The following is a 12,349-nucleotide window of genomic DNA, read 5'->3' as shown; positions in this document are numbered from 1 at the left end:
GGAGTTTTATTCTGAGTTTGGGGATGGAGCAAAGCCAACATCTCAAATCAAAAGCAGCGAGAGCTGCCAAGTTTCACAGCAAAACCACAGGATTTCGATAGGAAGCCATAAAATCTGTCCCAGTCTTGATCAACCTCAGGTAACTTTTTAAAAACAAAACTAGGCTGAGCTGTCACACTTGTACCAAAACCTGAAAGCAGGTGCATTTGCACTTAGCTTTAAATATTGCAGCTATTTCAGAGAACGGATTCATAGGTGCTCCAGGAAGGTCCTGATCCTGAGCTATGTTGCATTATGACACCTCCAGTGCGCCTTTAAAATGGAATCTGGACAAAAAGCTAATAACATCTGTGATGACGACACCATGGCCTTTCTCCTAAAATGACCTTAGCAGACTTTACAGATTTCAGCTATACACAGGGGTCACCCTTCCTCACCACTGAAGTGCAGCCACTTCTGGAGTGAAACACAAATTGTTCAAAGGCACACAGGAACACTACACGGCAGTTTAAAACAGGAAGTAGAGAAGCACACATTCTCCAAGTGAAAAGTGCAGGAATTACAGTAGGGAGAATACAACTCCACCACCCCCATGCTGGAATTTGGCTAGGACCCCAGAGATTTTGCAAAGTGCTATGAATTGTTACCTGTCCACAAGGGTCAAGACCTTGGGTTTATGTTTCATGCAAAAGATGGCACCTCTCAATAACACAGTACCCTCCTAGCACAACATTGTCCACCCAGCTTCTTATATTGGCAATCCACAATCTGAGCACCACTGGACCTGACAGATAGATGAGCACCACCCATTGGATTGTCAACACCACTTCCTGCAGCAATAGGGAGCTACGAGAAGTTTGCAGCATCACAAGGTGGCCTGGCCACAGAGTCTTGGTTTTCTGTCCAAGACAAGGAAAAAGCTTTTATCTGACTAATGCAACTCAGAAGAAAGTCTGTATTTCTGTGTGCCCCACTGGCATATTGTCTGCAGATAAAGACAGAGGTTAGATCTAAGCTCAACAGCCGGCATCATCATCTCATTTATCTGGATGAAGTTCTGTGTAAGACCCTCTTCTTTAGACTTTAGATCCCTCTCAAACTGGAAAGCAGCAATGAAGTAAAACCCTCTGGAAGAACAACAGAGAAAGTTCACAGCTGTTTCCAGTGTGATCTGCAAGGAAAAAGGATAGAGCATAGGTAGATCTGGGATTTCTAGGTCACCTAGCCTTTGAGTAGATGGGCAGAATTCTGTGGGTTTTAAGAGATTCCCGAGGCCAAATTTTGCTGTCAATTACATAGGGTTTACACTGAGGTAACTCCAGTGAAGCCAACAGGAGCTGGGTGTGCTCTGCACCTATGAACAGTTTTTACATGCTTCACACCCATGTTTGAAAACACTGGCCTTTGCTTCTGTGCATCTCCATTGTACAGAGCATGGTGATGGCAGGGTGGAAAATGGGGATAGACGATAACCTTCCTCCCCTCCCACAGATGCCAGGAAGATCACTTAGGGAAGGCTCATACATAGGGTTGCCAGTGTTGGTTGGACATATTCCTGGAGGTTCATCAAATGGCACACTCTTTATATAGATAATCTGTAATTCCTGGGGACTCCAGGACAATCCTGGAGGGTTGTCAACCCTACTCACACAGCACTTTGTAAAGTGCTACATGTTATTAAACACTTGAGCTGGAAAGTGCATGGATGCCAAAGCAACCACGGGCTTCTTACCACAAGGGGGAGAGACATCCAGACACAGTACTTTTAAGCTAAGGGAGATGTTTTCCAGGTGGGCTGAAGAGTGAGAGGCATTCAAAGGAAGTACCTAGACCTAAGGTTTCAGTCCAGGAAGAAGACACTTGCTGGTGAGAAAGCTTTGGGTTTAGTCTTCTTCCCTGTGATTTACTGCTTTATTGACCTCAGAATCATAGAATATCAGGGTTGGAAGGGACCTCAGGACGTATCTAGTCCAACCCCCTGCTCAGAGCAGGACCAACACCAACTAAAATATCCCAGCCAGGGCTTTGTCAAGCTGACCTTAAAAAACCTCTAAGGAAGGAGATTCCTCCATCTCCCTAGGTAACCCATTCCAGTGCTTCACCACCCTCCGAGTGAAAAAGTTTTTCCTAATATCCAACCTAGATCTCCTCCCCTGCAACTTGAGACCATTACTCCTTGTTCTGTCATCTGCTACCACTGAGAATAGCCGAGCTCCATCCTCTTTGGACCCCCCTTCAGGTAGTTGAAGGCTATCAAATCCTCCATCACTCTTCTCTTCCTTCCCCTCTTCACTCTTCCTCCTCGTCTCACCTCCCTGCTCCCTTTCTCCCTTTTGTGCCTTTATCAAGCTGCTGGATCTGTACTGAACGTTCCTCCTTTCCTCTCCAAGGGCCCCACTGATCCCTGCTTCCCCCAGCACTTCTCATCAATAACTCCAGAGGAAGGAGCAGACGTATTGTTCTGGATCTTGTGCTCAGCAGCTGTGTGCAGACTCCGGGGCAGGGAGCAGGTCACTTGGCATCGCTGTTTGTGAGGCTGTGTGTTGATTTGCGGTGCTATGGACAATGAACAATACAAGAGATTGGGTAGGTAGAAGCAGAGAACAACCTGTGGTGGACAGTCAATGTCTACTGAGTAGCTTGGAAGCATGGATCTGAATCCTGTCGTCCTCTGTTTTGAAAAGGAGGAATCTAAATGGGAAGATGAAGCCTCTTTGATGGTAACAATTATCAAGAGAACAAGATGCACAGCGGAATGAGATGTGCAGACGCAAGGAGAGCTCATTCTTTGACGTTTGCAAAGACACTGGGGAAAATTTTCAAACATGCTTAAGTCACTTAGGAGCTAGCATCCCATTGACTTTCAAGGAAATTAGGTTCCTAAGTCTCTTAAGCAGTTTTGAAATTTTTACCCTCTCTCTCTAGGTTCTTACACTGTCACCACTGTGCCTCCCATCAAGACGGGGTAATTCTTGCCAGGAAATCCTTCAAGATCCCCTTTTTGAAGGCTTCTTTTGGTCCCTCAGTTCTCAACCTGAAGTTCAAGGCCACCCTGTCTTTCCTGTATTGCTAAATGGGGCTAGGAGGCAGCTAGATTCTGGCTAGATGGGAAGAGATTCACCACAGAAGCAGTCTCAGTATGGAAAAGATTCAGAACCTCACTGAAGAGCTCCTCAGGGGCTGGAAATCACTAGTAGGCAACTTTGAGCTGTGACTTGGAAGCTGAAGATGAATGAAGACCTGTCAGAAGCGTGCCAGCAGATTCTCCAGAGGTTTGTTCTTGGGAATTTGCTTTATTGAGAAGGTTATTGATTGTGATGGGGCAAAGCCAGATGGCTACAGTAGAGTAGTAAGGAACAGGTATGTTAGCCCCAGGCTAACCAAATCCCTAGGACCATGGTAACCAAATGGCAGTTGCTCCAGGTTAATCAAGACACCTGGGGTCAATTAAGATCTTTCTAGAAGGCAGTGGAGATAGCTACATTGATTGGGCCACCTGAAGCCAATCAAGGGCTGGCTGGAACTAGTTAAAAGCCTCCCAGTTAGTCAGTGAGAGTCACATGTGAGGAGCTGGGAGCAAGAGGTGCAAGGAGCTGAGAGAGAGAGAGTGTACTGCTGGAGGATTGAGGAGTACAAGCATTATCAGACACCAGGAGGAAGGTCCTGTGGTGAGGATAAAGAAGGTGTTTGGAAGAAGCCATGAGGAAGTAGCTCAGGGAGTTGTAGCTGTCATGCAGCTGTTACAGGAGGCACTATAGACAGCTGCGATCCACAGGGCCCTGGGCTGGAACCTGGGGTAGAGGGTGGGCCCGGGTTCCCCCCAAACCTCCCAACTCCTGATCAGACACAGGAGGAGTTGACCCAGACTGTGGGTTCTACCAGAGGGGAAGATCACTGAGGTGAGCAAATCTGCCAATAATCGCAGGACCCACCAAGGGAGAGAAGGAACTTTGTCACGTGATGCACAGATGACATTTTTGACCTTCCATCCACAAGAGATGTGTGGAAATGTGGAGAGTTACCAAACTGGAATGCACCAATGGTCCACCTGAACTAGCATCTATTCTCTGCTTCCAGCCTAGACCAGATGTTTGTCTGGTACACTGAAATCCAGTGCAATACAGTGCAAATAAGTGATGGTCACGTCAACACCACCCTATACCGGAAACCTACTGACTGCTATATTTATCTACATACCTCCAGCTTCCATCCAGGACACATCACATGATCCATTGTCTATAGCCAAGCCCTAAGATACAGCCAAATTTGCTTCAATCCCTCAGATAGAGACAGACGCCTACAAGATCTTTATCAAGCATTCTTAAAACCACAATACTCACCTGGGGAAGTGAGGAAACAGATTGACAGAGCAAGACAGGGACCCAGAAGTCACCTACTACAGGACAGGCCCAACAAGGAAAACAACAGAACACTACTGACCATCACATACAGCCCCCAGCTAAACCCTGTCCAGCACATCAACGATCTACAGCCTATCCTGGAAAACAATCCCTCACTCTGACAGACCTTGGGAGGGAAGCCAGGTCCTCGCTTACAGACACAGCCCCCCAACCTGAAGCAAATACTCACCAGCAACTACACACCACACCACAGAAACACTAACCCAGGAACCAATCCCTGTAACAAACCTCGTTGCCTACTCTGTCCCCATATCTACTTTAGTGACACCATCAGAGGATCCAACCACATCAGCCACACCATCAGAGACTCATTCACCTGTACATCTACTAATGTGATATATGCCATCGTATACCAGAAATGCCCCTCTGCCACGTACATTGGCCAAACCGGACAGTCGCTACATAAAAGAATAAATGAACACAAATCGGACATCAGGAATGGGAACATACAAAAGCCAGGAGGAGAATGCTTCAATCCTCCTGTACATTCAATAACAGATTTAAAAGTAGCCATCCTTCAAAAAAACAACTTCAAAGACAGACTTCAAAGAGAAACTGCATTCATTCGCAAATTTAACACCATTAATTTGGGCTTCATTAGGGACTGGGAGTGGCTGGCTCACTACAAAAGCAACTTTGCCTCTCCTGGAATTGACACCTCCTCATCAATTATTGGGAGTGAACTACATCTACCCTGATTGAATTGGCCCTGCCAAGGCTGGTTCTCCACTTGTGAGGTAACTCCCTTCTCCATGTGTCAGTATAACAATGCCTGCATCTGCAATTTTCACTCCATGAATCTGAAGAAGTGAGTTTTTTATCCACAAGAGCTTATGCCCAAATAAATCTGTTAGTCTTTAAGGTGCCACAGGACTCCTCATTGTTTTTACTGAAATCCAGCAAATATAAAGGGCTTTTCTCAGTCTGATTGGATCTTCTCACTTCCAAGTTCACAGAGTATGCTTTGGATCACCTGGAGAAGCCTGACATCCCTGGGGAGAAGCAATGCATCTGGGAAAATGATGAAAAACCAGCTGGAGGGAAGGGAAAGGAAAGTAATATACTCGAGACCTGCCAAGTACCATTGGGAAAACAATTTTAGACTCAACCCTAAGAGGGGAAAAAAGAAAGCAAGGAAGGTCGTTATTCAGCAGGCAGATTCTCCTTTGTTTAAATCCATGCAGTCCCCTCCAAATCAATAGTTCTGCATGACTGAATGTGAAAAGATTATTTAGTGGGGAGACACTTGACCATACATCCCTTCACTGCACTGAACTGGTTAGATTCTCCCAGGAGCTCAGATCCAGACTTTCCAGGATGTAACATTCACAACCAGGGCTGGGTTTTCACAAGAGCTCAGCTTCCACTTAGGCACCAAAGTAACAGACAAATTCCCCAGAGCATTCAGCACCTCAACACACAGGAACTCTTCTGAAAGTGTTGTGTCTACACAGGAGCTGGGGCTTACCGAAGACCAGCCCCCCGTGCTGCACCACTGGCAGGAAGGAGCATTTCTGTACCCTGCACTTACTGCTCCCGAGGGGGACAATCACTTGAAGATAAAGCCAGCACGACGTGGGAAACTATTACAGGCTGTATCATTTTGGGGGGCACTTTTCCTGAGGCAGAGAGAGAAGAGGCCAAGCCAGCTCTGGCTACAAACTGAATTGAGGAAATTCACATGCGTGGGAAAATTCTTTGCTTTTAATTAGTTTGTTAAAATGTATCGATTCCATTGAAAACACACACACCTGTGTGCGCGCGCTCCCCGCCCCTTTTTGACTGGATACTTTAAAGTCTCCGACATTCCACGGGGAAGAGTTGGTTTCTTCTGCAATCTCCCTTTCGTTCCCTCACTAACATCCCCACGCAGAATGCAGTGAAGCAAAACACAGGCAGAGAAGGGAAAAAGGCCCAAAGTTCCCCAGCCCCTTGAGGCAGTGTTGGGTGTACATGCAGATCTGTGCTTCTAAATGGGACCAGGAAGCGGTTCACCAGCCGAACCCCCTCTGCCTCTCCAATCAGTCAATTTGCCATCCCTTCAGCTGCCAAGTGCTCATTAATGGATGCCCTCTTCACCTGTAAAGCACAGGATCAAAAGTGAAGTTTGGCAAAGGCCAGGGAAGGGTTATACAGAAAGACGAGGCTCTACGTTCTATGCCTTTCTGCCAGGGTAGATATTTTTGGAGCAGTCGAAAGAAAGGAAAGGAGGTGGGGGTGGGAGGGAGCCGGCGTTCAGGACAAGTGAAATTCAGTATCGTTTTAAGGCTCCACCCTGCAGAACTATGAGGTTGTGTTGTTACAGACACTTTCTGCAGCATGGGAGAATGGAAACTCTGCTGCTTTCCTAGCTGTAGACAAGCTGAAATATGAGCGAGAAAGACAGACCGTGTGTGTGAGAAAGGGAGACAGAACAGCTCTTCGCGCCCTTTCGACCAGGGCTAATGTATTTTGCAGGTGATGTTTCCTGACATACTGTTGATACTTTTCCCTCATACAGGGCCGCGGATAGAGTCACTTTTCATGTAATTGCGAGGGATGGTGGGAGGTAATGTATTGGAACCTTTGTGGCAACAGGTCCATTAGTAGCCTTTGAATGCAGACCTTTATAACGAGAGCATTTGAAACGAGCATTTTTCCTCCCACCATTTTTCTTCCTGTCAAAGAAAACGTTCTGTATGAAAATAAACTGCAAAAAAAAACCCAGGCTGGAAAAGCACCTACAAATATTCTCTTATATCATATAATGATCCCCTTATATATCAGCTTAAACTCCCAGCCACCCCACTAATAGCTCTTCTTATGGAGCTCTAAAAACTGTCTCCTAAGTTCCTTTGGAATGGATTTATAAGAAAGCAGAAATCCCATAAAGCCTCTACAGAGCAGTGTGGTGGAGTATCGGTGCATTCCTACACGCTTGGTCCCGCAAGCAGCCTCTCTGCAATGGTCTTGGCAAACTCAGAGCAAAAGAAGAGTCCCAAGAGCAGAAATCTGCCGTCCAGCAGAACCAGGTGGGGAGAGGCCTCTTATCCTGGAGGTCAGAGTTCCTCAATTTTATTTCATCCTAAGATGATGCTCCACACTAGACTCATGCTACAACAAAGATTCTTAACACCTAGAGTGCACTCCAGCTAAGATACTTAAGTGCCCCCTCCCCCATTGTTGTGATATCCAAGTTCCTCACACTCTTGAGCATAACTATGCTTCTCAAATCATGTTACAATGGATTGTATTATTAGGCCCATTTTACAGATAGGGAAATGGAGGCAGAGAGGGGAAGCGACTTGCCTAGTCATTAGCAGAACCCAGAAGTCCTGGCTGCAACTCTAGTGACCATGTGGTCTCCCCCGCTGCCTCCCAACAGGGGCACCATAGAAGTGAGGGCTTTCAAGTGCAATAAACTGGCTGTCGCCCTGCTCAGAGCACAATTATTGTTCAGGTTCCCTCAGGGGTCAGCACAATGCATTGATCGTGTGCAGACAGACGGTCTAAATGGTGAAGTCCCATGTTAAATAATTTTCAGCCTCCTTTGTAGCATCAGATATTGGCCACTGCCAGAGGTAGGGTATGGGCTACTTCAGCATGGCAAATCCTAGTATTTTAGGGGAGCTCTGGAAGTTGTGCCCTGCCCTTCTGTTCCCAACCATGAAAGATCTGGTAGAAATTCCTGTAGATTCCTTCTTTGGTCTTTTAGTGTCTTTGATATGAGCTGGAGGACCAGTAGCCCCAGGATCCTCTGACCCATTACTCTGTTCCAAAATCTAATTATTAAATGGAACCAATGGGCAATTTTCATCTCACCACTAGAGAGATGCTCTTCCACCCCGTTACTGTGCCCTAGTCACACCAAAGGAACAACGACGCATAATTCAATCCTATAAGGGCTACCATCTGTTTATGTTTATGCCCATGGGACCCACTGACTTCAGTAGGACTTACAGGCATAACTGAGGGCAGAATTTAGCCCCAAATCTTTTAAAGTAACCTATTGGTCTTTCCAAAAAGATGCACTGGACCAAAGTCATCTTCAGAGTCACTCAGTTGATGTCACTGGAGTTTATGTTCTCATGTGTTGTGCTCATTGCCACTGTATTTCTGCAGAAAGAATTTACTCTAAGGTATGTTCCTACACCAGGTAATGCGGGGTGGGCTCGGGAGGAAACCTCATTCATGGGTCCTAAGCGTGAACCTTTCCATGTAGAGTGAGAGGGATGAGAGTCCTGTTTAACTATTTTGACTGCATCTAACTAGGAGGATGCCTTGGAGACCTGTCTCACTTTGATTGGATCTCCAAGTTGTTCCTCTGACTCCTGTAAGTCAACAAACTTTCTTTGTAGTCTAACCATTGTCCATTCTTCACTGGGTAGGCTCACACACATATGCCCCACATGGTGAAGTGCAAATAGGACAATGCTCTGTTCTCAATGAGAAAAGTCTGGTTGTATATTTGGTTGAAGTTCTGGTAGCCTTGGTTACTCTTTCATGAGTAGTGAAACACTGGAGGTAACATTTAACCAAGCCACAAAACTATTGAAACACTGCTGCTGCTAGTGGCTGCTTTTCAAATGCTGCATCTTACCCAGAGACTCTTGTCTCTCTCACCAGCAGAAGCTAGTCCAGGGGTAGGCAACCTATGGAACATGTGCTGAAGGCGGCACGTGAGCTGATTTTCAGTGGCACTCACACTGCCCGGGTCTTGGCCATCGGTCCGGGGGGCTCTTCATTTTAATTTAATTTTAAATGAAGCTTCTTAAACATTTTAAAAACCTTATTTACTTTACATACAGCAATATGTAAAGTTATATATTATAGTATATATAGTTATATATTATAGATTTATAGAAAGAGACCTTCTAAAAGTGTTAAAATGTATGACTAGCACGCAAAACCTTAAATTAGAGTGAATAAATGCAGACTCGGCACAGCACTTCTGAAAGGTTGCCAACCCCTGAGCTAGTCCAATAAAAGATATTACTTCCCCCACCTTGTCTCTCTAGTATCTTATGGAGCACAATGCTGACAGAAGGCAGCCAGTCCTGCACTTGAGGAGACCCACAGGTAAAATTCACAATAGGAATAGAGAACAGGCACTCGCTCCAAGCCCCTGAATTCAGATTGCATGTGGTTCTGGGGTCTCCCAACACAATGCTGTGCATGATGTTCCTCAGGGTGGCAGGTCAAGAGAGTGACAAAAGACCAAGAAACACTTGGAAGTCAGAGAGAAACAGCTGCTGTGGCCGTCTGCCTGCAACAGTATGAAAGGATATCAAAAGGGCAAACAGAAAAACCTGCCATGAAGAGCTATGCTGAGTCGCTGCCAAAAGCCACAGACAGAAAAATCCTAGATTTCACCCAGGTGTGAATAACTTGACACTTCTAGGGCTTATGGCTTTAAACAAAACAACACACAGTTCCCATTCACCCTTAGCAATACTGTATTTCATATGAATGGAATATATGAATCACTGCAAAGAACTTCAGTGCAACTCAGTACAAAGAAAAGCTGAATTCTCCACCCTGCTTACTGCAATCTGGCTTTCTGTAGCCTAAAACAAAGGCAACAGGAAACAAATACATCTAGACAGTCAAATTTTCTCTTTTTTTAAAAGGATAACTCAGCTGTTACACTTACATGGAGGAGATCAGACGTTAATTTACAGTCAGGGCTATTATGACCCACAGCTGGGTTCCTTCCTCCACCTACTAATAATTGTAAGTGAATTCCATAGTGAGAGCATCACACATTTTCCAAAAACATGATGAGATCCTGACAGCTCTCGGATTCAAACATGAATGTGGCTTCTAAAGTTACAGCTAAGCCCACTAACCCCGATTCTTGGGCAAACATTGACGCAGATTGGAACAGGTGAATCAAAAGAAGCTACTCACTGGTGGAGTTCTGTTATACAAATAGGGATCTGGGTTTTTCTGACCCAGGTGGACAAGGAAAGAAAAATAAAACAACGATAAACGTTTCAGTGAAATTAATCTTGGAAGCTGTGCTGAATACATGAAAACTGATGATTCTTTATTATAGAATTGAACCAATTTTCTAGCAGTTTTTTTTCTTCTTATGCCTGACAGCAATAGATTGAGAGAAATTGGATGAAAAACCTAGCCCACAATTAAACCAAATTGCTATGTCCTCACTGACTTAACTACATGAAGGTTTTTACTCTTCTAGCTTTGGGCATGCCAAAAAGGGGGAAGGGGGGGTGTTACCTGTCCTACAATGTAGCAAAATGGCAGAAACCCTGGACAGTTAAGATTCCCAAATAGTCTTTAATGTTCAGCTTCCACAATAGCTAGTTAGCCTCAGTTAAAGGAGATGTTGGCCTATCATTGCCCCTACAACAAAATTATTTGATGTGCAGGATAGACACAGCATCTGAGAGAGAGAATTCTCCATACTACACAGAGTTACACCACAGCCCGAGAAGGTAAAATGTACCAATGCAGACATTGCTCTCATTTTAGCATCCCAGGATGCATGGGACATGGCAGCGGAAAAGAATAGTTTCCCAGTGTCCCTTGCTGATGGATCAGAATTGGATTTTTATAGATGCAATAAAAATCCCAGGAATTTGCTGGCCTTATGATTTATTAAAAATGTTCCTTATGGCAAAGCTGCCCGTAGATGAGGAAATGTCTCCAAGTAGGTCAGCCTGGGGCAAACATACAGGGGCGATTCTCTTGCCTTATTAAGAATGTTCAAAGTTTAGGAAATGGCGGATGAGAGCTCAATGAGCAGAAATGTCCTTAAAAACAATAAAATAAGAACCTTCTGCTTCCCAGTTCAGGACGTATGTGACGTTAGCTGAGGTGACATACCCCAATTCTGACCGGCACTGAAGATAAGCAGGAGTACAGATATCTAGAATTGGAAGAGAACAGGCTCCCGGGCAGATCATGGAATTGAACTAAAAGTCCATTTGCTAGGGATCAGGGTACCCAGGCCACAGAACTTCATATATTTTTCTTACAAACATTCGAGACAGGAAAGTAGGGTTTGGACCTTGGAGCCATCTCTGCCCCATCCTGGGTCTGGTTTCTCATTAACACTGTTTGAACATCACATACTCTTTTGACACAATTTATTTAAAAGGAACAGAATTGAAAATGGGTCTGGGGGAAAATAAAGGGATGATAAAAGGGACCGAAGAAATAAAGAAAAGCACACAGACTAAAGTTCTCCTGGAAAGAGGGAATATTCCTCTTTGCTTGGGGAAAAACTAATCAGAATTAGAGGGTCTCGTGACTGAGAAATTAAAGAGATTTTCTCTAGGCTGAGCTTAATGCAACATGTGATAGGTATCTAGGTGAATGATAAGAAAAAGGGGGAATGGGAGAATATGTCAGGAAAGAGAAATAAAGTCCTTACCTTGTTAGCTGAAACAGTCTCCTCAGGCTTGCAGAGGGGAGTTTGGTTTGGGGGTTTGTTGGGGGGAGGGTCTCTGAATAAACTAACTTTTATTGCTGTTAGAATAGTCTAGTCCCTGGGAAGTGCCGCAGTCGCTGATGGTACCTTCGCAGAGGGGGAGAGAGAGAGAGGACAGGGCTGTGGTGGGCAGCACTGCAACTGAGTGCGCAAGGGAGGGAGGAAAGGTTTTTCACAGACTCTTTGATGGGCTAACACAGCTCAGGACTGGGTTGGCTGGTTACTTTTTTTTTTTTTTTTTTTTTTTTTTTTGAGTGGGTTCCAGCTCTGGATTGTTTCTCCGTTTCACAGACAGAGAAAGAAATATCTTTATAAAACAAAAAACCACACACCCCCCCTACACCAACCCTAGATGTGCGGGGAAGAGTCTCTCCTCAAAGCTACAAACAATTTCAGCACCAATTATCCCCATATTCAGCTGAGCAAACTGCACCCCTTTTCAGCACGAAGGTGGCAAAAGTGTAACCAAGAAGCCAGATTGGCTAGGGAG

At 45.1% G+C, this 12,349-nt stretch overlaps 1 protein-coding gene across 1 annotated transcript in view; it reads right to left on the bottom strand.

Moving 5' to 3' along the window:
- The window catches only part of COL8A2 (collagen type VIII alpha 2 chain), a 137,683-nt gene extending 125,705 nt beyond the window's left edge, over nucleotides 1–11,978 (bottom strand). Inside the window, exon 1 of the mRNA XM_030538788.1 lies at nucleotides 11,803–11,978. The gene's annotated coding sequence lies outside the window, so the exon portion shown is untranslated. The remainder of the gene's footprint in view (nucleotides 1–11,802) is intronic.
- Between the last annotated feature and the right edge of the window lie 371 nt (nucleotides 11,979–12,349).

This window comes from Gopherus evgoodei, chromosome 20 (assembly GCF_007399415.2).
Source record: "Gopherus evgoodei ecotype Sinaloan lineage chromosome 20, rGopEvg1_v1.p, whole genome shotgun sequence".
Lineage (NCBI taxonomy): Eukaryota > Metazoa > Chordata > Testudines > Testudinidae > Gopherus > Gopherus evgoodei.
The sequence above is the reverse complement of the archived record's forward strand: the minus strand, read 5'-3'. Positions and strand labels throughout refer to the sequence as shown.